This window comes from Capra hircus, chromosome 2 (assembly GCF_001704415.2).
Source record: "Capra hircus breed San Clemente chromosome 2, ASM170441v1, whole genome shotgun sequence".
Lineage (NCBI taxonomy): Eukaryota > Metazoa > Chordata > Mammalia > Artiodactyla > Bovidae > Capra > Capra hircus.
The window spans coordinates 15,963,039-15,986,657 of NC_030809.1; the positions used below are offsets into that span (position 1 = coordinate 15,963,039).

The 23,619-nt window shown below is 43.5% G+C and overlaps 1 protein-coding gene across 5 annotated transcripts in view; it reads right to left on the minus strand.

The window, feature by feature from the left end:
• Positions 1-23,619, minus strand: part of DIS3L2 (DIS3 like 3'-5' exoribonuclease 2) — a 358,364-nt gene that overhangs the window by 213,803 nt on the left and 120,942 nt on the right. The gene's annotated exons all lie outside the window — the stretch shown is intronic.

Genomic DNA, 23,619 nt, shown 5'->3' on the forward strand with positions numbered 1-23,619 from the left:
AATAAATCCTTTTCAGGACTGGCCTCTTAGCAAAGGCTCAGCTGAAAGCCAATTTTACTCTGGGCATACTCTGGAAACACTGACATGATCTGACCTACTGGGGCTTAAGAACCATCAACTGTATGCTTTTCCATCTATGCTAAAATCTACCTACCTAGTGCCCATTGAAAGCAGAATTCTTACTGTTTTCTGAAAAGAAAACCAAATGAAAACTTTCCCATTGTCAATCATCATGTTTATCAGTAAAAGAGGGTCATCATCTAAGTTCATCTTTTATTTTAGACCAAGTTCAGGATTCCAAATGCATCATATGCTTCCAGAACAACCTTTTTTATACTCTTGGTAGCTTAGTTGCTAAGTCTTATTCAACTGTTTGCAACCCCATGGACTATAACCCACGAGGCTCCTCCCCTCCATGGGATTTTCCAGGCAAGAATACTGGGGTGGGTTACCATTTCCTTCTCCAGGGGATCCCAACCCAGGGATCGAACCCAGGTCTCCTGCACTGCAGGCAGATTCTTTACTGATTGAGCTACCAGGGAAGATTGACACTCTTAGGGAGAAAAAAAAACCTATACAAATTGTTGACCTATCCCGTAACATATCTTGTCAATGTGTTCTGCAGAACAAGGTAAATTCAGGAAAGATTAGGAGGCTGGAATTACCACGAACAAGTATACTCTACCTAGATGTCTGATATCAAGACCTGGCAATCAAGAAAAGGTAGTGAGGGGGTTTCCAAGATAGCCCAAAATCCTGGGCAGGCAGCTTTCTGTGATGGTCACCGATGGCTCCATCTTAAAATGACTATTGCTTCAGATTCCATTCCAACCATAAGCAACTCTTCTGTTCTAATGGTTATGCCAGGTTGCATTAAAAAAAAAAAAAGAGGAAGTGGCCAATCATGATTTTCAGAGATGACCTTTTCAGGGTCTATGTTCATAAGGATTGCTGGAGAAGACTCTTGAGAGTCCCTTGGACAGCAAAGAGATCAAACCAGTCAATCATAAAGGATATCAACCCTGAATATTCACTGGAAGGACTGATACTGAAGCTGAAGCTCCAATACTTTGGCCACCTGATGCAAAGAGCTGATTCACTGGAAAAGACCTTGATGCTAGGAAAGACTGAGGGCAGGAGAGAAGGGGACAACAGAGGCTAAGATGGTTGGATGGCATCACTGACTAAGCAGACATGAGTGTGAGCAAGCTCCAGGAGATAATGAAGGACAGGGAAGCCCTGCATGCTGCATATGGATATCCTGGCAGAAATAAGGCTTGTGCAGACAAAGATGCATTCCAATATTATAAGTTAAACTGAAGCCTGTAGCCTTACAGGTGAGCACCAAAAATATGTTCAATAAATGTGAAGAAACACACTGCCAGGTTAGAAAAGTGAGTCACCTCAATAAGTTTCCAACAAACCTACATCTTGGCATATCAAATAGCAAAGCTGTCAATTTAATGAGAGAACCTACTGCATTGTTTAATCACAAGACCATTTATTATACTTATTCCATGTGTATTTATTAGCATTGGGCATTGAGGATTCAGTGTGAATAAAAGAAAGATGATCCCAGCTCTTAGGGAACACACAGTTTAACACTGGAGTGATATTCAATAAATACGCACTTGATCAATATGAAGTTATAAACTGTGATAAATGCTAAGAATGAACACTCGCAAGGAGGAACAACAGAGAACATAGGATTTAGATTAAGAAGTCACAGAAAGGCCCTGTGTGCAAGTGACATTTGAGTTGAGACATGAGGAGCTGTGTGTAGGAGTGAGGAAGGGGACAAAAGACCCTGGGTGGGGAATGGTACTTGGGAAGGGGTGGAGGTGTGAAGTCCTAGGCACGGTCAAGGAATGGAAAGACCAATAGGCTGGAGCACGTGAGCAAGAAAAGGCGTGGCAAGAAATGGAAATGAAAGGCAGACAGGAGTCAAGTCAGATGGGGCCCTGCAGAAGTTAAGGATCCTGAGTTTAAACCTGCATACATTAGGAAGCTGGCTAAGGATTTTGTTCAAGAAAGTTACTGCCTGACTTGAGATTGGGCCAACCTAAGAGGGTGGATGTAGGGAGGCCAGTGAAGAGCTACTGCCAAGTCCAGACACGAGAGGATAGTGCTATAAGGCCGGCACTGGAGATGGAACTAAAATGATCAATTTAAGACATATTTTGGGGCTGAACTAATAGACTTTGGTGGTAATTAAATATGAGAGTGTGAGGATTATTACATGTAAGAAATGAAGGATTACTTCAGCTTTCTGATATCTTCAGCTCGGTTGATGGAGGAATTGCTGGCACAGGAAGACTAGAGGAGGTGAAAATCAGGAGTTCAATCAGTATTTCAGAGGAGGTTCCATTTGAGAAGCCACCAGTGAGACCTACAAGTGATGATATTGAGTAAGCAGTTCAACATGAAGTTCTGGAACTCAAGAAAAGAGATCTGGACCCTGGCTTGAAGTATTATTTATATGCCAAGAACATCAATAACCTCAGATATGCAGATGATACCACCTTTATGGCAGAAAGTGAATAACTAAAGAGCCTCTTGATGAAAGTGAAAGAGGAGAGTGAAAAAGTTGGCTTAAAGCTCAACATTCAGAAAACTAGATCATGGCATCCAGTCCCATTGCTTTAGGGCAATAGATGGGGAAACAGTGGCAGACTTTATTTTTGGGGGCTCCAAAATCACTGAAGATGGTGATACAGCCATGAAATTAAAAGACGCTCACTCCTTGGAAGGAAAGTTATGACCAACCTAGACAGCATATTAAAAAGCAGAGACATTACTTTGCCAACAAAGGTCCATCTAGTCAAGGCTATGGTTTTTCCAGCAGGCATGTATGGATGTGAGAGTTGGACTATAAAGAAAGCTGAGTGCTGAATAATTGATGCTTTTGAACTGTGGTGTTGGAGAAGACTCTTGAGAGTCCCTTGGACAGCAAGGAGGTCCAACCAGACCATCCTAAAGGAGATCAGTCCTGAATGTTCATTGGAAGGACTGATGTTGACGCTGAAATGCCAATACTTTGGCCACATGATGCAAAGAACTGACTTATTTGAAAAGACCCTGATGCTGGAAAGATTGAAGGTGGGAGGAGAAGGGGATGACAAAGGATGAGATGGTTAGATGGCATCACCAACTCAATGGACATGAGTTTGGGTAAACTCTGGGAGTTGGTAATGGACAGGGAGGCCTGGGGTGCTGCAGTCCATGGGGTTGCAAATAGTCAGACATGGCTGAGTGATTGAACTGAACTGAACCATATTTATATTTCACAGCACAAGCCACAGAGAAGAAATTCAAACCCAAGCCACTTCGGCTGGTAAGTTCATGAAGCTCAAGCACTGACATGCCCGAGTTTGGAGTGATGTACTGCCACTGTTAAGGAAGAAAGAACGATTCACTGAGGAAGTGAGTTGGGACTTGAAGGATACACAGATGTTTTGAACAAAGAAAGTTGAAGGGCATTCCAGGTAAAGGCCAGCCCTGGTACAGTGGCCCAGAGCTGTGAAAGAGCCTGACATGGTAAAGGAAGACGAAGATTAAAGTTGTGATTTAAAGGATGGAGGCACAGCCTTTTCTCCTTTCTTCCTTCTTGCTGGCTGGAATCTGGATGTGAGAGCTGGCCCTCGTGCACTCATCTTGGTCCTAGAGGCTACAGGTCCAAGGTGCATTCTACTGTGCAGAGAAGCACAACACAGTTGAAGACTATGGAGCTATCCTACAAGACTTAACCTGTCTACCTCTGTTCTTCTTTTCTGTGAGCTAGACATAAATCTTCTTAAGTCAGTGATATTTTAGGATTTAATGCCACTCTCAGCAGAACATACTTCCTAACACACATGGACATGAGTTTGAGCAAGCTCTGGGAGTTGGTGATGGACAGGGAAACCTGGCGTGCTGCAGTCCATGGGGTCGCAAAGAGTCAGACACGACTGAGCAACTGAACTGAACTGAACCGAACACACAGGTCCTTACAGTGAAACTGGTAAGTTTAGATACTATCCTACCAAGCACTATAAAGGCCAGGGACACATACATTTTATAGCTCTGAATTTGGTAGTATTCTGGAGCAGAGAAACAACAGTTAAAGAGATCTTTGAAAGCTGGGTTTACAGGCTAGGCAAGACACAATCAGAATCTAAATTAAGATGGTGGCAGTGGGAGTGAACAAAGGCAAAATCTGAGAGAAATTTCTGAGAAGGATGTTGCTAAGTGTGTTTGCATCACTATGAATGACCTAGTACAAGAAAAGGGGCTTACGTTAAAAGACCTTTGATTGAATATCAGGAAGAATGCTTTGACAGAACAATAAAGCTCCTTGATGAATTACTAGAATAGGGCAGAGTTGCTGGCAGTCCTCAACAAAGGAAAAGGCCGTGTGGCCCTCAGTCTTCAGTTTTGCCATACTGAAGGCAGAGCTGGCCCCATGCATTCTGTGGCCCCTTCTAGTTAAAAATGTCTAGAAACTAGCGACCACCAATATTCTTCATCTAAAAAAGAGAACTTTCTAAAAACTAGACACACTAGAAGTACAGCAACTGCTCATGATGTTCTCCAAGAAATACTCTAAGAGGAAAAACCCAGTGAAATCCTAATCTCTTTACACTGATTATCTGAAACTTCTATTTTAAACATTCAAAAAGTAAAACACCATGGTCTGCTGGAGCTGGCATTGCCACTTACTTAAAAATGATTCTGATTTGGCTTTCTCATACATAAGCAATAAATTGACAAGGCTGATGATTCTGAACACTTGCAAACTCATCGGCTTTTCAGATGATTAGACTGTGATGCCAAGTGAAAGCAATGTGAAAAAAAAGCAAGGAATTGGGCAAAAAAGGTGTTTCAACCTTTCCAATGCAAAGAGTGACAAACTCTGACAAATCTAAGCTTTTCCATCTCTGAATGGTCACAGAAATTTACAATTTCCACCAAGAATTCAATGAAAAGTCATATAAATTGGTATATGAAAATAATTCCCCTCAGATCTCTCAAAATGAGCGAATGAGGAGAACTTATTTTACAGGCCCCAGTGAAATGTAGGAATGACAACACAGGTCCTCACAGGGCCAGGAAACATTCATGTTCTCCTCACTTTCTGTGCTGCAAGCTTGCCAGCCTGAGCAAGCCTCTCACTCTGAAGCAAAGCTACTGAAATCGCCTGGTGCCAGAGAATGTTTACAGTGTGTTCCCATACATCACCTCGTTTGAGCCACAACATAACTTCACACAATAGGTAGAGCGGATGTTGTTATTGCAGGTTCATCAGGGGAATGGGAGTAATGAAGGGGCAGAGCAGGTGATGACGACAGGCAGATCCTGGTGCGGTGGCAGCCTATTCTCCACATAAGCAAGAGTCAGAGCATCAGGGGAAATGCCATGAAAACCTATGTCAAGATATCGCTTAAGGACTTCCCTGGTGGTACAGTGGATAAGAATCTGCCTGCCAGTGCCGGAGACATGGGTTCAGTCCCAGGTCTGGGAAGATTCCACATGCCTCAGAGCACCTAAGCCTGTGCACCGGAACTACTGAGCTCACACTCTAGAGCCCAGGAGCCATCACTACTGCAACTACTGAAGCCCGAGTGCCCTAGAGTCTGTGCTCTGCAGAAAGAGAAGCCGCTGCAATGAGCAGCCTGTGCGCCTCAACAAAGAGTAGCCACCAGTGGCCACAACTAGAGAAAGCCCACGTGCAGCAACAAAGACTCAGCACAATCAAAAACAAAATGAAATAAATTAAATTAAAAAATCAAACCCCGCGGTTCCATGTTTTTTAAAAAAGACATTGCTTACGTGGCCATTTCATTTCCATGGGGATGGTCTTGATCCTTGTCTCCTGTACAATGTCACGAACCTCATTCCATAGTTCATCAGGCACTCTATCTATCACATCTAGGCCCTTAAATCTATTTCTCACTTCCACTGTATAATCATAAGGGATTTGATTTAAGTCATACCTGAATGGTCTAGCGGTTTTCCCTACTTTCTTCAATTTGAGTCTGAATTTGGTAATAAGGAGATCATGAACTGAGCCACAGTCAGCTCCTGGTCTTGTTTTTGTTTACTGTATAGAGCTTCTCCACCTTTGGCTGCAAAGAACATAATCAATCTGATTTCGGTGTTGACCATCTGGTGATGTCCATGTGTAGAGTCTTCTCTTGTGTTGTTGGAAGAGGGTGTTTGCTATGACCAGTGCATTTTCTTGGCAAAACTCTATTAGTCTTTGCCCTGCTTCATTCCACATTCCAAGGCCAAATTTGCCTGTTACTCCAGGTGTTTCTTGACTTCCTACTTTTGCATTCCAGTCCCCTATAATGAAAAGGACATCTTTTCTGGGTGTTAGTTCTAAAAGGTCTTGTAGGTCTTCATAAAACCGTTCAACTTTAGCTTCTTTAGTGTTACTGGTTGGGGCATAGACTTAGATAACTGTGATATTGAATGGTTTGCCTTGGAGACGAACAGAGATCATTCTGTCATTTTTGAGATTGCATCCAAGTACTGCATTTCGGACTCTTTTGTTGACCATGATGGCTACTCCATTTCTTCTGAGGGATTCCTGCCTGCAGTAGTAGATATAATGGTCATCTGAATTAAATTCACCCATTCCAGTCCATTTTAGTTCGCTGATTCCTAGAATGTCGACGTTCACCCTTGCCATCTCTTGTTTGACCACTTCCAGTTTGCCTTGATTCACGGACCTGACATTCCAGGTTCCTGTGCAATATTGCTCTTTACAGCATCGGACCTTGCTTCTATCACCAGTCATATCCATAACTGGTTACTGTTTTTGCTTTGGCTCTATCCCTTCATTCTTTCTGGAGTTATTTCTCCACTGATCTCCAATAGCATACTGGGCACCTAATGACCTGGGGAGTTCCTCTTTTGGTATCCTATCATTTTCATATTGTTCATGGTGTTCTCAAGGCAAGAATACTGAAATCGCTTGCCATTCCCTTCTCCAGTGGACCACATTCTGTCAGATCAAGACCATCCCCATGGAAAAGAAATGCAAAAAAGCAAAATGGCTGTCTGAGGAGGCCTTACAAATAGCTGTGAAAAGAAGACAGGCGAAAAGCAAAGGAGAAAAGGAAAGATATAAGCATCTGAATGCAGAGTTCCAAAGAATAGCAAGAAGAGATAAGGAAGCCTTCCTCAGCGATCAGTGCAAAGAAATAGAGGAAAACAACAGAATGGGAAAGACTAGAGATCTCTTCAAGAAAATTAGAGATACCAAGGGAACATGTCATGCAAAGATGGGCTCAATAAAGGACAGAAATGGTATGGACCTAACAGAAGCAGAAGATATTAAGAAGAGGTGGCAAGAATACACAGAAGAACTGTACAAAAAAGATTTTCACAACCCAGATAATCATGATGAAATGATCACTAATCTAGAGCCAGACATCTTGGAATGTGAAGGCAAGTGGGCCTTAGAAAGCATCACTATGAACAAAGCTAGTGGAGGTCATGGAATTCCAGTGGAGCTGTTTCAAATCCTGAAAGATGATGCTGTGCAAGTGCTGCACTCAATATGCCAGCAAATTTGGAAAACTCAGCAGTGGCCACAGGACTGGAAAAGGTCAGTTTTCATTCCAATCCCAAAGAAAGGCAATGCCAAAGAATGCTCAAACTACCGCACCATTGCACTCATCTCACACACTAGTAAAGTAATGCTCAAAATTCTCCAAGTCAGGCTTCAGCAATACGTGAACTGTGAACTTCCTGATGTTCAAGCTGGTTTAAGAAAAGGCAGAGAAACCAGAGATCAAATTGCCAACATCCACTGGATCATGGAAAAAGCAAGAGAGTTCCAGAAAAACATCTATTTCTGCTTTATTGACTATGCCAAAGCCTTTGACTGTGTGGATCATAATAAGCTGTGGAAAATTCTGAAAGAGATGGGAATACCAGACCACCTGACCTGCCTCTTGAGAAATCTGTATGCAGGTCAGGAAGCAACAGTTAGAACTGGACATGGAACAACAGACTGGTTCCAAATAGGAAAAGGAGTACATCAAGGCTGTATATTGTCACCTTGCTTATTTAACGTCTATGCAGAGTACATCATGAGAAATGCTGGCCTGGAAGAAACACAAGCTGGAATCAAGATTGCCAGGAGAAATATCAATCACCTCAGATATGCAGATGACACCACCCTTATGGCAGAAAGTGAAGAGGAACTCAAAAGCCTCTTGATGAAAGTGAAAGAGGAGAGTGAAAAAGTTGGCTTAAAGCTCAACATTCAGAAAACGAAGATCATGGCATCCGGTCCCATCACTTCATGGGAAATAGATGGGGAAACAGTAGAAACAGTGTCAGACTTTATTTTGAGGGGCTCCAAAATCACTGCAGATGGTGACTGCAGCCGTGAAATTAAAAGACGCTTACTCCTTGGAAGTAAAGTTATGACCAACCTAGACAGTATATTCAAAAGCGAGACATTACTTTGCCGACTAAGGTCCATCTAGTCAAGGCTATGGTTTTTCCTGTGGTCATGTATGGATGTGAGAGTTGGACTGTGAAGAAGGCTGAGCGCCAAAGAATTGATGCTTTTGAACTGTGGTGTTGGAGAAGACTCTTGAGAGTCCCTTGGACTGCAAGGAGATCCAACCAGTCCATTCTGAAGGAGATCAACCCTGGGATTTCTTTGGAAGGACTGATGCTGAAGCTGAAGCTTCAGTACTTTGGCCACCTCATGAGAAGAGTTGACTCATTGGAAAAGACTCTGATGCTTGGAGGGATTGGGGGCGGAGCAGAAGGGGATGACTGAGGATGAGATGGCTAGATGGCATCACAGACTCGATGGACATGAGTCTGAGTGAACTCCGGGAGATGGTGATGGACAGGGAGGCCTGGCGTGCTGTGATTCATGGGGTCACAAAGAGTTGGACACGACTGAGCGACTGAACTGAACTGAACTAAGTGGCCATGGGACTCCCTGAAATGCTCAAGGCCATACCATACTCAAAGCAAGTATGGTATGCCATTGAGTATGAAATGTTTCCTGAAGCATCGACTCAGTGAAGTTTCTGGGTACCTGTGGGGTGTCAGGCACTACAAATGACCCTGGTTCTGTCCTCAGAAAACTCATGTGCGGGAAAGTGAAAGTATAAGTTGCTCAGTGTCCAACTCTTTGGGACCCCATACTGGAGTGGGTAGCCTTTCCCTTCTCCAGGGGATCTACCCAACCCAGGTACTGAACCCAGGTCTCCCACATTGCAGGCAGATTCTTTGCCAGCTGAGCCACAAGGGGAAGCAAAATGAAAACACTACTGAAAGTGCACAGAGTTGGTGCCTACAGTAAGAAGGGGGCTAGAGAGTTTGACGGTGAAGCCCTGAGCTGAAACGGGAGGGCTAAGTAGGAGCTGGCTAGATGTATAGGCATGCAGAGCATTCCAGAAAGGGACAAAACCAAGTGTAAAGATACACAATCAAGACTAAAATGAGAAGAACAAAGGTTCTCTATGTCTAAACATGTTGCAGGGACCAGACTACAAAAGGCTTCACACTGAATAGCATGTATTTTACCTGTAGGGATTGAAAGAGATTCAAAGATTTGAGAATAACATAATCAGAACTATATTTGATGAGGAGTCAAGGGTCAGCCTATTGCTCCTTTGAAGATAATCTGTCTTTTTCTCTAGCTGCTTTTGAGATTTTCCCTTTGGTTTTCTGTAACTTCATCTTGATGTATCTAAGTTTGAATTTTTTTAAATTCTACATATAATCATTGGTCATAAATCTGAAGTCTGGTAGCTCAACTGTTGTGGGAAACCATCATCATTACCTTTAAATTTCACCTTGGCTCATTTTCTCTCTCATCTCCTTTCTAGGTCTCTTATTTAGACCTCACTCTATCCTCTATGTCTCTAACCCTCTCCCTCTGCATTTCCTATTTGTTTTCTCCGTGCTTTACTCTGGATAACTTCTTCCTACTGTCTTCCAGTTTGTTAATCTTTCTCTTCAGCTTTATTCAGTCTTCTGTTAAATTTATCCATTGAGTTCTTCTCTCAAAACTTTTATTAATATACCTTTCCTCATCCACTGAGTTTTAAATTTCATTAGTTATGTTTACTTCTAGAAGTTTTATTTGGCTCCTTTTTAAATTTGCTATGTCACATTTCAGTTTCCTATTCTTTGCAGATATATTCAAGCTTATCTTTTATTTCCTTTAACAGTAGCTTTTATAGATGGCAATGATTCCAATATCTGATGACATCTATGAAGGGCTGTTTCTGTTGTCTGTGGTTGCTGATGATTCTTGCCCTTGAGTATGGTTTCCTTGGGTACCTGATTATATTTATGTGCTGCTTACTGAATAATTTGAGGCCTAGGCTGAAGAAACCTTCCTTTTGAAAGAGTTTCCACTAGATTTTGCCAGATACCCCGAGGCACAACCAACCCATAAACCGATTCAAGACTCGATTCCTTGGTTGATCCAGTCAGCTTGAACCTGGGCTGCAATTCCACAAGAGAACTGGTATGTTTCAGGTCTACCCTCAGTCTGATAGTGTAGTCCTTTGGGGTCCCAGTTTCTTTTGAGAAATCTAGGCTGTATTTCTGTCTCCTACAGCTGCTGGGCAAATCTGCACTCTTGCATGGGTTCTCCATTACAATTTTAACATGGTAATGCCTGCTGCTGCTGCTAAGTCACTTCAGTCATGTCCAACTCTGTGCGACCCCATAGACGGCAGCCCACCAGGCTCCCCCATCCCTGGGATTCTCCAGGCAAGAACACTGGAGTTGGTTGCCATTTCCTTCTCCAATGCGTAAAAGTTAAAAATGAAAGTGAAGTCGCTCAGTCGTGCCCAACTCCTAGTGACCCCATGGACTGCAGCCTAGCAGGCTCCTCCGTCTATGGGATTGTCCAGGCAAGAGTACTGAAGTGGGGTGCCATCGCCTTCTCCGATGGTAATGCCTATGAGCTCTCTAATGCTTTAGGAAGAAGGCTGGGTTGGGTTTGGTCTTGGTTTTGTATTTTATCCAAGTGTTTTTTGTTGTTTCAGTACGAGGGTTGCATGACTGAGTAACCGTCAACCATTACTATCAACAGAAAGTCACTAAGGTTTCTATCTTAGAAATATTTTTCAGGTGGCAGCGTAGAGCCTAGAGAGCAATGACAGGAGTGAGAACAGGAGAGGGATACCAGTAACCTTGGAAATGCAGCAAGGAAGTTTCTTATGAGAGCAGGGAAGGTACTGTGACAGTGCCCAGTGGTACATTAAGCAGAAGCACAAGGGATGGAGAGAAAAGCCAGGTACTGTCACACTGATTCTCAGCAACCCCATGAGGGAAGCATTACTCTTCTGGTTTTTAGAGCAATCAGCAGTTCACAGAGGTAAAATAACTTATACCAGGGTTCATCCAAGGAGATGGTTAGTAGAGGTAGCATCAGAACCCAGTATGACTCCAAGTCTAAAGTCTTCTCATCACAGTATGACAAGATCTAGAAGAAAGACGGTGAATGTGGGTGGGTTCCAATGAGGAGATAGGAAGGTTGCCAAAAACTATATAATTCACCGAAAGATACCTCTGGATTTTAAATTTTAGAAGGTGCCAAATGATAAACAGCTCTCTAAATAACTTCCTGCTTCCACTCACAGAAATGGCAAGAGTGGTTAAAAGCATGAGCTTTGGAGTCCCAAGACCTAAAATCAAACCTAGGTCCTGTGATCTTGAACTTGTAACTTTGAACAAGTTACTTCCTCTCTCAACTTCCTCCTTTGGAAATCAGGAACAGTACACGTGAGTTATGTTTACATGTAGTGTCCTGGCAGAAAGTACATTAACAAAAATTGTTAGATATCACTATTAATGTTGCTGTTGTCATAGTCATTATCATTAGCTCTTGGTAGTAAGTTCTGAGTAAATCCAACCCTGTTACCCTGAACTCAACTGACTGGACAGGGACTGGTATGCAGGACAATGGCAACACTACAAAATGGGTCACATCTCCTCATCTGTAAAATGTAACCCATCTTATAGAGTTAGTGGGAATAATAGTAAATGAAATTAACATATATACAGTGGCTAGAGCACAGCAAGCACTAACTGCTATACAATATGTATCTAAATTGCCTGCGCTTTTCTGTACACTAGGTGCATTCTGTGCAAAGGAAGGAAGGAGAAGAAACGGTGCTACGTCGGTAGGCAGAGGCTAGGTCAACATCATGAAGTTTGGATTTATCCCAAAGGCAATGGAGAGCTAGGGAAGGAAGCATACAGAGGACTAACATGACATGGTTTAATCAGCTCATGGTTTAACCGGTGGCTGTATGGGGAACAGATTTAGAAGTGAAACTGGAGGCAGAAAGGCCAGGTAGCAGGTGACTTCAATAAATCAGACTAGTGGCAAAAGGAATGGAGGATTCCAAATAGAGAGGTATTTAAAAGGCACAACTTACCAGATTATTCAGATGCTAGTGGGGAACTGGAGGCTGGGGAGATTACATGGGGTAGAGTAAGGAATGGGAATGGGCTTCCTTATGGCTTAATGGTAAAGAATCCACCTGCCAATGCAAGAGATGCAAGAGACGTGGGTTCAATCCCTGGGTCGGGAACATCCCCTAGAGGAGAAAATGGCAACCCACTCCAGCATTCTTGCCTGGGAAATCCCATGGATAGAGAAGGGCTACAGTCCATGGGGTCGCAAAAGAGTCAGATATGACTCAGCAACTAAACAACAACAACAAGGAATGGGAAAAGATTGCCTCATTTCCTTGTAATAGATGTTCTCAAAGTATAGTTTCCCGACCAGGAACATCAGCATTACCTGAGAACTCTTAGAAAGACAAATTCTCAGATCCCCACCCCAGACCTACTGACTCAGACTCTCCAGGGATGGGGCCGAGCCACTGAACACACCTCCCAGGGGACTCTGATGGCCACTAAAGTGCGGAACCACTGCTCTAAACCACTGTGCGATGACCAGCTAGAGAAAGAGTCTTCAGGCAACCAGGCAGGGACCTAAGTGCAGGTGAGTTTGAGGCGATGGCTATGAGATCTGATGCTTAAGAGATAGGTCTGGGTGGGAGAGAAAAAAGAGCATATTCCACGTGTACATAGGACAGATGAACAAATAGACCAGTTCCCTTGGAAATGGTTCAGAATCAGAAGGGAAGAGAGTCTAGAGCACAGTGGTTGCAGGAACAGCATTAAGAAAGCACAAGCAGAAGAGTCTGCATGTAGGGCATGATCAGAAAAGGTAGGAGAACGATCAGGCAAATATGAAGTCAGAGGAGCCAAAGAAAGCAAGCCTCTCAATAAGGAAAGTGTGGTCGGCAGGGTGTACGTGGTGACAAGGTCACAGGAGGAAATGGAGTGAAGCAGAGCACGGGGCGTGGGAACTGAGGGGTCAAGGGTGTGCGTGCACCAGGCTCCGGAAGGCTGGCTGTGAAGGTGGGCGCGGCACAGGGTGGAAGCTGTGGGGGAGAAGGAAATCACAACAAGGTTCCTTTTATGCTTTTAAGATAAGAGAAGCCTGAACACAGTTAATTGCCGATAGGAAAGAATCAGTAAGGAAGGCGTGGTTGAAGAGGGCACCATGAAGAAAAGGAGGGGACCCTGGGCAGGAAGGGATAGGATCCAGAACCAGAGGGAAGGACTAACCTCAGGCAGCAGGACAGAGAGAGGCCACCTTCCCTGCATCAAAATAAATCAGGTGGGGGATGAGCCTGGACACAAGCCAGTTGCTGTCTGGCGCTGGAAAGTTGAGGGGGTTCCAGAGGGGAAGCAGGTGGGCAACAGCTCTTGCTTTTTGCAACACAGAAGCCAGTTCATCTGCTGAAAAGTGCTAGGGGAGGCAGAGGATACCTAATACGTTCAGAGCTAGGTTCCACAACCCCAGGGGAGGATTACAAACGAATGGCATCCTCAAACAGCCGCCCCATGCCGGGAACCGTGCTCCATGATCTCAAAACAGTGACGGTAACTAGTTACTGAGCACTTGCGGCACACGTCTGGCACTGGGTTAGGGGACTTATATGCCCTCCCACATAATATTCTCCAATGATCCAATGAGGTAGGCATGTTTATCATGTCAATTTTAAAGAAGAGGCTCTAAAAGATCGTTTAGGAACCGAGGATCACAAAAATTAAATAACACGCTTGCTTGTGGATACCAGCTAGGAAATGACAAGGGCAGGATTCAGTCCTAAATCTCACCCTCTCCCATGATGCCTAAGAACCTCCAAGATTTGAACAGCATTAATGGAAGTGATTAGTTGCTGCAGTCCATGGGGTCGCAAAGAGTCAGACACGATTGGGTGACTGAACAACAACAACAGTGGGAGGGAGAATGAAAAAGAAAACATGCTTTTAGAGGGATGTGCCTGAATAAGATACCAGGAGAAGTCATCAGCTGCTGGGCCCATCCTGAGTTTGGGTGACTATGCGATATAAGTGTGACTATCTCCTCCACTCAAGCTGGAGATCCAGTTCTACATCTTGGGGCAGAGGATAGAATTATCAACCAGATGATAACACTGTCTGAAAGTAGACAGATGTGTATAGACTGGAAAAGAAGGATTTCACATAAGAGTAACAAGATGAAAAAATGAATGAAAAGAATACTAACACTCCAGCATTAAAAGGAAAAAAAATTCCTTCGGCAACCAGTTCCCTTCCTTGTTCTAATTAATAGACTGATGAGAGATGAAGAACGGGGGGACTCACTGTGGCAGGACCTGGTCACCCTTCTCACCAGGCTGACCACGCAGATACGCTCAGGTTCCTGAGTTGAAGCTGTGCCCTGGATACAGGGACTTTGGGGCCCAAACTTGAGTTCTTCACAGGGTCCTCTCAAATGGGGCTTTGCACCAATTCCCATTTCCAGCTGTTAACTGTATTAATTACATCATCAACATCGCTTTTCTTTGAGCACGCTCTGCTCCAAATCTTTCCCTTGCCTTAGGAGAAACCACTTTTAAATTTCTCTCTACTAAAGCTTTAATTGGTTTTGAGCTTCATGGCTCCCCAAAGACCCAAAATGTAGGCACACATACTTATGTGCTCCCATCTATAGCTGGCTTTGACTTACTAATTCTGCATTTTTCCCACAGATGAATGACTCCTCCAAGTTTAAGCTGACTTCCATCTGAGTTTTTCTTAAAGGGACCAAACTTGACCTGTTACTTTTCAGTACCTGAAATAACAGTGTCTGACTAATGTTTCTTTACCTGCCTTCTAAAGATTAGCTATCCATCAAAACTTCAAAAACTGAAAAAGGTGCCGTGCTATTGTAGAGGGTAGAGACTGGCCTCAAAGCATGGGAAGCTAAAGAAAATGAGTTTTGCTGTGTTTTGAGCCCAGACCCCACATACAGCAAACACATATATATATATGTATATCATGTTCTAAGTCCCTTAAAGCACATGTGACATTTCATCCTCTTGAACATTTCCAACAGGGATAATAAGATGCAGCTCACTGCTTGGGCAAAAGGGAAGAATTAAAATGCTGCTTCTAAAGAACCAGCCCCCTTTATCAATTCAGTTGTTATTAAATACCTAAAAATGGCAGGGCTCCAAAATAATCATTACCAGGCAAAAGAAAACAGTTTAACGAAGAAAAAAATTCTTAGAGGTTACGTCATTCCTGAGAGCCATCAAGCCCCCAGCAAACGAACAATGCACCACTCGAAAGTAGCTAATGTTTGAAGCTTCTTTAATGGAAAATTGCTTCTCCTTAATAAGGTAACAAGAATAGCTCTAAATGCAAATCAGGCAGGTCACTGCTGCCAGGTTATACAGATGCGGATGAGTCACTGCTGCTGATGCCTAATTGGCAAATCTGAAAGTTTGATAATGGATCCTGTGTGGCTGCTACGGAGAAAAAGGATTCAGGTGTTAGACAGGAGAGCAACCAGTTTGGTCCTTCTACAGTTTCAAAGGAGGAAAGAATAATCTTTTGGAGAACATTTCCTGAGTACAAGACTTTGTTCTGGAGGTTAGAAGTAGATGAAAGGTGAGCAAAAACAGTTATATGAGGGAAACAAAGAAAATATTCAACCCCAATAATATCAGTCATGGAAAGTGAACTGAAAAAAAAAACAAAAAAGTAGCTATAAAGAAGAGTCACACAGAGAAAAAAAGAAGTCACAGAAAGGAAAGATCACACATTTAGTGGAAGAAGTAGAGCTCATGGGGAAAACCTCTTGTGGACTCTAAAGAGGGCCCCCAGGGACCCTCACACCTCCTGCTCTTCACACTATGACACAATTCCCTCCTCCCTCTGAGAGAGGCAGGACGATGACTTGCTTCTAACCAACAGAACATGGCCAAGACAGCATGGTGTCACTTCCATGGTTAGGTTCCAATAGGCTGTAACTTCCACTTAATAACAGACTCTGTCCCTTGCTGGATCTGATGAAGCCCACTGCCATTCAGAGAGACCCATGGCAGCAGCTGGCAAGGAAACAGGTGCTCAGTCCAAAAGCCCACCAGGAACTGAGGCCAGCCAACAACCACATAAACTTGGAAGAAGACCCTTCCCCAGTAGAGCCTTCAGATGACCAACACCTTGACTGCAACCTTGTGAGAAATCCTGAAGCAGGACTGCGCTGGGCCATGCCCAGATTCCTGACCAAAGGGGAACCTCTACTCACAATACTTAGGATTCCAACTGTATGGGTTTCCAGACCAAGCAAGTCTCCAGTCCTCTGCGGACACTGCCTGCTCGTTCTACGCTTTAATTCAGTCCTGACACGAACTGTCTGGGATTAGCACAGGCGTCACAGGTGAAGGGCTCAGTCCCACTAAACTGCCCCTGCCCACTTCAGACACCAAACACAAGCTGTGGGTCTCCAGATACCCTATACTCTGAGTTGGCCACAAATGGAGGGGTTCCCATGGCCCCACGCTTAGGCCTGATAATCCGTCGTCATTATGACTGATGAGTCATCACAGAACCCAGGGCAGCACCTAACTTACATTGACTTGCTTAGTATAAAGGATACAGCCAGAGAGGCCTAGAAGGACCCCAAGCACAGGAGCTTCTGTCCCCATGGAGTCGAGCGGTGCACCACCCTTCCAGGACGTGAATGTATTCACCAAGCCATAAGCTCTCCAAACCCCACAGTTCAGGACTTTTTACGGAGGCTTCACCACGTAGGCATCAACAATTACTAACTCAACCTTCAGTTGCTCTCTGCTCCCTGAAGGATGGCAGTAGGGCTGAAAATGTCAAGCTTCTAGCCATTGTGTGAAACGGTTAGAATCATTTCATGAACAACCCCATCCTGAAGCTATCCAGGAGTCTACCAAGACTTGTCGCATAGAACAGTAAATGCTCCTACCACTTGGGAAATTCCAAGAGATGTAGGAGCTCTGTTAAGATGCTCCTATTACCACCATTACTCGGGAAACTACAAGGGTTTTAGGAACTCTGTGTCAAGGAACCAGGGTCAAAGACCAAATATGAGAACAAGCACCCCTATCACTCAGGAAATTCCAAGGTCTTTAGGAGCTCTGTGTCAGGAACCAGAAGTGAAAGTCGCTCAGTCATGTCCGACTCTTTGCGACCCCATGGACTATACAGTGCATGGAATTCTCCAGGCCAGAATAATGGAGTGGGTAGCTGTTCCCTTCTCCAGGAGATCTTCCCAACCCCAGGGATCGAACACAGTCTCCCTCATTGCAGGTGGATCGTTTACCAGCTGAGCCACCAGGGAAGCCGGTCAGGAGCCAGACGCAGAAGCCAAGTATATATTTCTTACTGTTCCACTGACCTACAGTGGGATAAGTCAGTGGGACAGGAAGATGTGAGATAGTAAACATGTTCTATTAAGCCACTAAGCTTGTGGCAAATTTGTTACACAGTGATAATTAATATACACTTCAAATGATAGTTGACATTAGAAGGTTAGAGGAATTTTCAGAGGAAGAGTTGGGGAATTAGGCAGCATTCATGGCTAATGAATGAGTGACTTGACTTTGCTAGACAAAGTCGCTCGACATGACTGAGAGACTTCACTTTCACTTTTCACTTTCGTGCATTGGAGAAAGAAATGGCAACTCACTCCAGTGTTCTTGCCTGGAGAATCCCAGGGATGAGGAGCCTGGTAGGCTGCCGTCTGTGGGGTTGCACAGAGTCGGACACGACTGAAGCGACTTAGCAGCAGCAGCATGGCAGAAAAGAGGAGGCATGCAGACACCAAGATGGAAGAGGGAAGTGGGTGTTCAGGGACAATATAAGGTCCAGTTTGGTTGGAGGTGAGGTCTGAGTGGGCAGGAGCAAGAACATAAGCTGGAGAGACAGGCAGGAGGCCCCTGATGGACAAGGACAGCCGTAAAGAGCCGTTAGAGCTCATCACTGACATCATGTGGCATGAGAACCTCTACAGGAAAACTCATTTGACACTTGTTGCTTTAAGAGGCAACAGGCTTCAAAAAAAAAAAAAAGATTTGGAAAAGGCCCACAACTCAATGTTACGCTTTATCCCTTTCAAGGTATTTTCCCTTCCATTACCTCATTTGACTTATGTAAGAACCTGTGAAGAAGTCAAGGCAGGCATCTCAAGTCCTTTTTTTTTTTTTTTAACAAATAAGGAAATTTTAACATATAAGGAAATTTTTTTTTAACAAATAAGGAAAAGCACTAAGAGGCAAGAATGACTGACGAAAGCTTTTGTTCAATACTTTTTTGTTTCCTACTAAGAGCACTGCCACATTTTGTTGGCTCCTCCTTCCCTGGTGGAGATGCAAACAGGACTGGCCAGACAGGTTTGGATCCTGGCCCCAATGCTCCAGAGTGGGCTCAAGGAGCACTTATACCTGCAATAGTAGGTACAGGGAAACCTAGGTGACTTGCAGAATTGAGAATACAGTAGTTCAGTCTGCAGAAGCGGATATTAAGAGAGCCTTGAAATGAGGAGGGTAGAAATGAACATCAGCTCCCAAGCCGAGCCTATCAAGTTCATACTCGACTGCTGCCTCTGGCTCAAGCAAATGAGTCAGAGTGGAGGGGACTGGCCAGACAGGGGTCAACTAACTGGGGGCGGAGCTGAGAGACTTCACTAAGGCAGCTGAGCTTGACTCAGGGGCCTAGTGAAAGGTGTGCAGGGGTGGGAGGCTGGTTCCACTTAAACTGATAGAGGTGACTCATTCATTTTTGAGGGTTTTTTTTTTTAAAGCACTATCTGAAAACCAACCTAGACAGCATATTAAATAGCAGAGACATTACTTTGCCAACAAAGGTCTGTCCAGTCAAAGCTATGGTTTTTCCAGTAGTCATGTATAGATATGAGAGCTGGACTATAAAGAAGGCTAAGTGCCAAAGAACTGATGCTTTTGAACTGTGGTGTTGGAGAAGACTCTTGAGAGTCTCCTGGACTGCAAGGAGATCAAACCAGTCAATCCTAAAGGAAATCAGTCCTAAATATTCATTGGAAGGACTGATGCTGATGCTGAAACTCCAGTACTTTGGCCACCTGATGAGAACTGACTCCTTGGAAAAGACCCTGATGCTGGGAAAGACTGAAGGTGGGAGGAGAAGGGGACAATGGAGGATGAGACGGTTGGATGCCATCACCGACACGATGGACATGAGTTTGAGTAAACTCTGGGAGCTGGTGATGGACAGGGAAGCCTGGCGTGCTGCAGTCCATGGGGTCACAAAGAGTTGGACATGACTGGGCAACTGAACCGAACTGAAAGGGGAAACCGATGTCAGAGAGATGAGTCATAAATCTGCAGAGTGGCAATGAAAGGGTCTCCATCAAAGCAAAAAGCCAAATGAAACCTTATGAAAGCAGGTCAAACACTAAGCTACAAAAAAGGCTTCACTACTTGACTGAATTAAGTTGGCATATGCTGACGAGAGGGGTGGACGAGGAAGGGTGTCTTAATGGGGCCTTCCCTTCTTGGAGTCTGAGGACCTGAAAACTAACTTTACAGACAAAACTGCTCAGAATCCCAGGTCGAGCTAAGTGGGATGAAGACATTAACCATCCCCACCTGTAATGATTCTCACTTTCCCAGTTCAATAAGTACAAAACTAAACTTGTCTCTTTCAAGCCATTCTTTCAAAATAATGGTTAAATGCAAAAAAAAAAAAAAAAGCCCCTTCCTGAATAATTTGAAAGTCGCTCAGTCGTGTCTGACTCTGTGACCCCTGGGACTATACAGTCCATGGAATTCTCCAGGCCAGAATACTGGAGTGAGTAGGCTTTCCCTTCTCCAGGGCATCTTCCCAATCCAGGGATCGAATCCAGGTCTCCTGAATGGCAGGCAGACTCTTTGCCAGCTAAGCTACAAGGGAAGCCCAAGAAAACTGGAGTGGATAGGAATAAAAGTTACTTTAAATAATTGTGAGAATCAGTCTTTTTTAAAAAAATAATCTTTAATCATTTGATATTCATTAAGGTAAGAGAGACATTCCTTCATTTCTAGAAAATAGTCATCACTTATTTCTATATACTTTTCTGTTAGGCCCCGTGCAAGGCTCTCAAAATCTTTATCAGAGTTATGTACCAACCACCACCCTTGACCCTGAGTTTTCCATATCTACCAGCTCAGGCCTTGGTTTATAGGATAATGACTGTATCAGGTAACTCCAACTGTGGACCATCTACCCAATAATCTCTCCTATTTCCCATAGCTTTAACTAACAATATTCAGATTTAGAACTTGCATCAGTCCTCCTCTGGGTCTATATTTCTATTTTCAATCACTCACTGAATGTCACAACCTGAATGTCCCCCATACAACTCAAATTCAACACGTAATCAGAATCTAGATTCATCGTCCATCTCAAACCTGGTCTTATTTTTCTCATTTAAGATGTCAACACCTGTGCAGTTGCCTAATTAGATATCAAGTTAGTCTCATTCTTGAGTGTTCCTCTGCCTTATGTTCCATATCAGATCTACTAACAAACTCTGTCAATTCTGGTTCCAAAATGTCTTGCCTCCCTATCCCTTCCCTTGCATGCCAGCTGCCTTTGCTCTCAGCCAGGTCTTCAAACATCTTAACTGGTCCCAATGCCGTGCCCCAATCTCTCCCCTCTTCCTTACAATCAGTCTCCTTTCCTTAACAATGCTGGGTGACTTCCCATTACCCAGATCTCTTAGCAAACACAGATAACTGGACGGAAGTTCACCACAGCCTGTTTCTCTATCCTCCTCTCCAGACTACCCCTCACCCTCCACCCCATGCATCCTGTGCTATTCCCTAGAGTCCTCAAGCTGTGGAGAAAAAAATCTCATGGGTCCCTGGCCAGCCAATGTATTGATATGACTTAGGTCAGATGTCCACTCAGTATCCAAATAAGTCCTGGGGACAGGGCAGAGCACATTGACCACTTTAGTAAAGGCAGTTCCCATGGAAGGGGAAGAGGGCCGTCAAGATCCAGAACACATGTCTGTTTCTTTATCTCCTCTCATGGAATAATTTTACCTCAAGGACAAGCATCTGGATTTTACTCTTCATTCACCTTTCTTTACTGAGGAAGTGGCAGGATGCCTGCCTGGTCGTTCCCTCTGTATCTGTCTGAATGCTTAGCTGAGATGACAGAACATTCCACATAAACTGGCTTATATCTCAAAGGTGATTCACTGGATAATGAAATTAGAAGTTCAGAAGGAAGGCAGGCCTCAAGTCAGTTGATCCAAGGCTCAGCCCAGTGATGGTTGTAGGGGCCCAGAGTTTTTTCTGCTTCTTCACTCTTCTCTCCACGACACTTGGCAAGTCATAGGAGAGCTTCCAGTACCAATCAGGGATATGTGTTTCGTGTTCACATCCATCAGGACACTATTTACATCCCAGAATTCTAAACAGGAGTCACCCTGATTAGACAGCTTAGGTCATGTGCCTACGAGAAGAGGAAATGGTATGACACCACAATGTGCCCAATGCAGTAGTCACAAACCACATTGAGCTATTTATTATTAAAGTAAAAGTAATATAATTAAAAATTCAGTTTCTCAGTCACATATCTCAAGTGCTCAACAGCCACACGTGACTAAGTGGCTAGAGACAGTACTGAACAGTACAGAAAGTCCTATCGGCACAAGGTGACCAAGCAACTTAACCAATTGGTATAAGGCAACCAAAACTCAGCAGCTGGGGTCAACTTAGCTCAAAGTCCAAGGAATTTGGGGAAAGGGCAGATGTCCAGATGAAAATCTGGGTATATAGGCAAAAGGGAAAGAGGGAAATAGACTCTAGGTGGGCAATGAACAATGCTCAACAAATTCTTGTAGAAAGAAATTAAACTGATCTGGCATGATTTGCTCTTCAAAAAATGTAACCCATTTGGAGAAATTATCTGTTGTAATTAGAGGTATAAGGTGTTTTTCTTTAATGAACTCACTAACTTCCTGTGGGACACTGGACATGCCAAGTAACTTCTCTGAGTCTCAGTTTCCTCGTCTGTAAAACAAAAGGGGTGAACTAGATCAGTTGTTTCTAACCTTTTAATCAAAGCAGAATTTTGTACAATACATTTTGAATTAACTTTTGCCTCAGATCTCACACTTTGAAGTGTTTTTAGTAACTTACATGCATCAAAAATTAATGTTATCCTACTTCTTAATCAAAAGGATACAACTGTTCATTAGAGCCTCTGATCAGCAGGAAAAGTCTGTATTACCATGGTGGGCTGGTATCATTTGTATCAAAAGTAAAATAAGTTGACCTTGCCATCTTACTTAAAGTAAATGAACTATTTTCACTCACTGTCATGAAATAGTGCTCCACGGGAAGCCCCTGGGGTAGACTAACACACGTCAAGGAGAGTCCTTGATCTTCTAGGACTCAAGTAGGTCCAAAATTTTATGATGTCTAATGTAACTGTAAACAGATATGATTCTTGTCACTAGCATGGACTTGCCTAACCTGAAAAGTACCAGAGAGGGGTTTAAGTAGACATACTTGGAAGAAAGATTCCAAGGATGACTGGAAAAAGGAAGAAAATGATACCATCACACAAAGATATTGATCTGTAAGCACCCCAAAAGTAGATTATTAACTAATCCTGGTAGGCAAGTATAAAGCTAAAAGTCAAACAAGAGAATTAGGAATGTAATACCACAAAAAATGTTAAAAGAACTAGGGGGCAGTGGGTGGCTCCAGAGACCTTCAAGTCTTCATTCACCTCTACTTGGGAGAAGGGCAGGCACACATAGAAACTGACTGCTAGAGGCCCGGGAACTTCTGTTTCTCAGTAACAGCATGAACTGCACTCAATACAGACTACGTCCTTTTATTTAAATTTCTATCCCAATAATTCAGTGTTTAAGTGCTAGCAAAAAGGCTGACAAGCATGCCTATTCCTAGGTGCTGTAAGGAATGGATTGGAGCAGAGTACATTCTATAAAATAAACTACTTGTAATGTTAGAAAAATGTTCTGAAGCTCCAATTTCCCAGGTCCAGTGAAACATCAAAGAGAAAATAGGTAGGAGTGACTTGATAAAAAACAGAAAGAGGCGAAGGTGAGAACAACAAGCCAGAGAAAGAACTGGACAAGCTCTAGGTATATTTCAATAAGGAACAAAAGCAACTGTTATTATTTCAACATTCCTCATGGTTTTCTATCTTTGTTAACCGTTCTAATCACTACGTATTTCATGATTTAAAAATTCTTTTAAAAATACCCACATTTCTCAA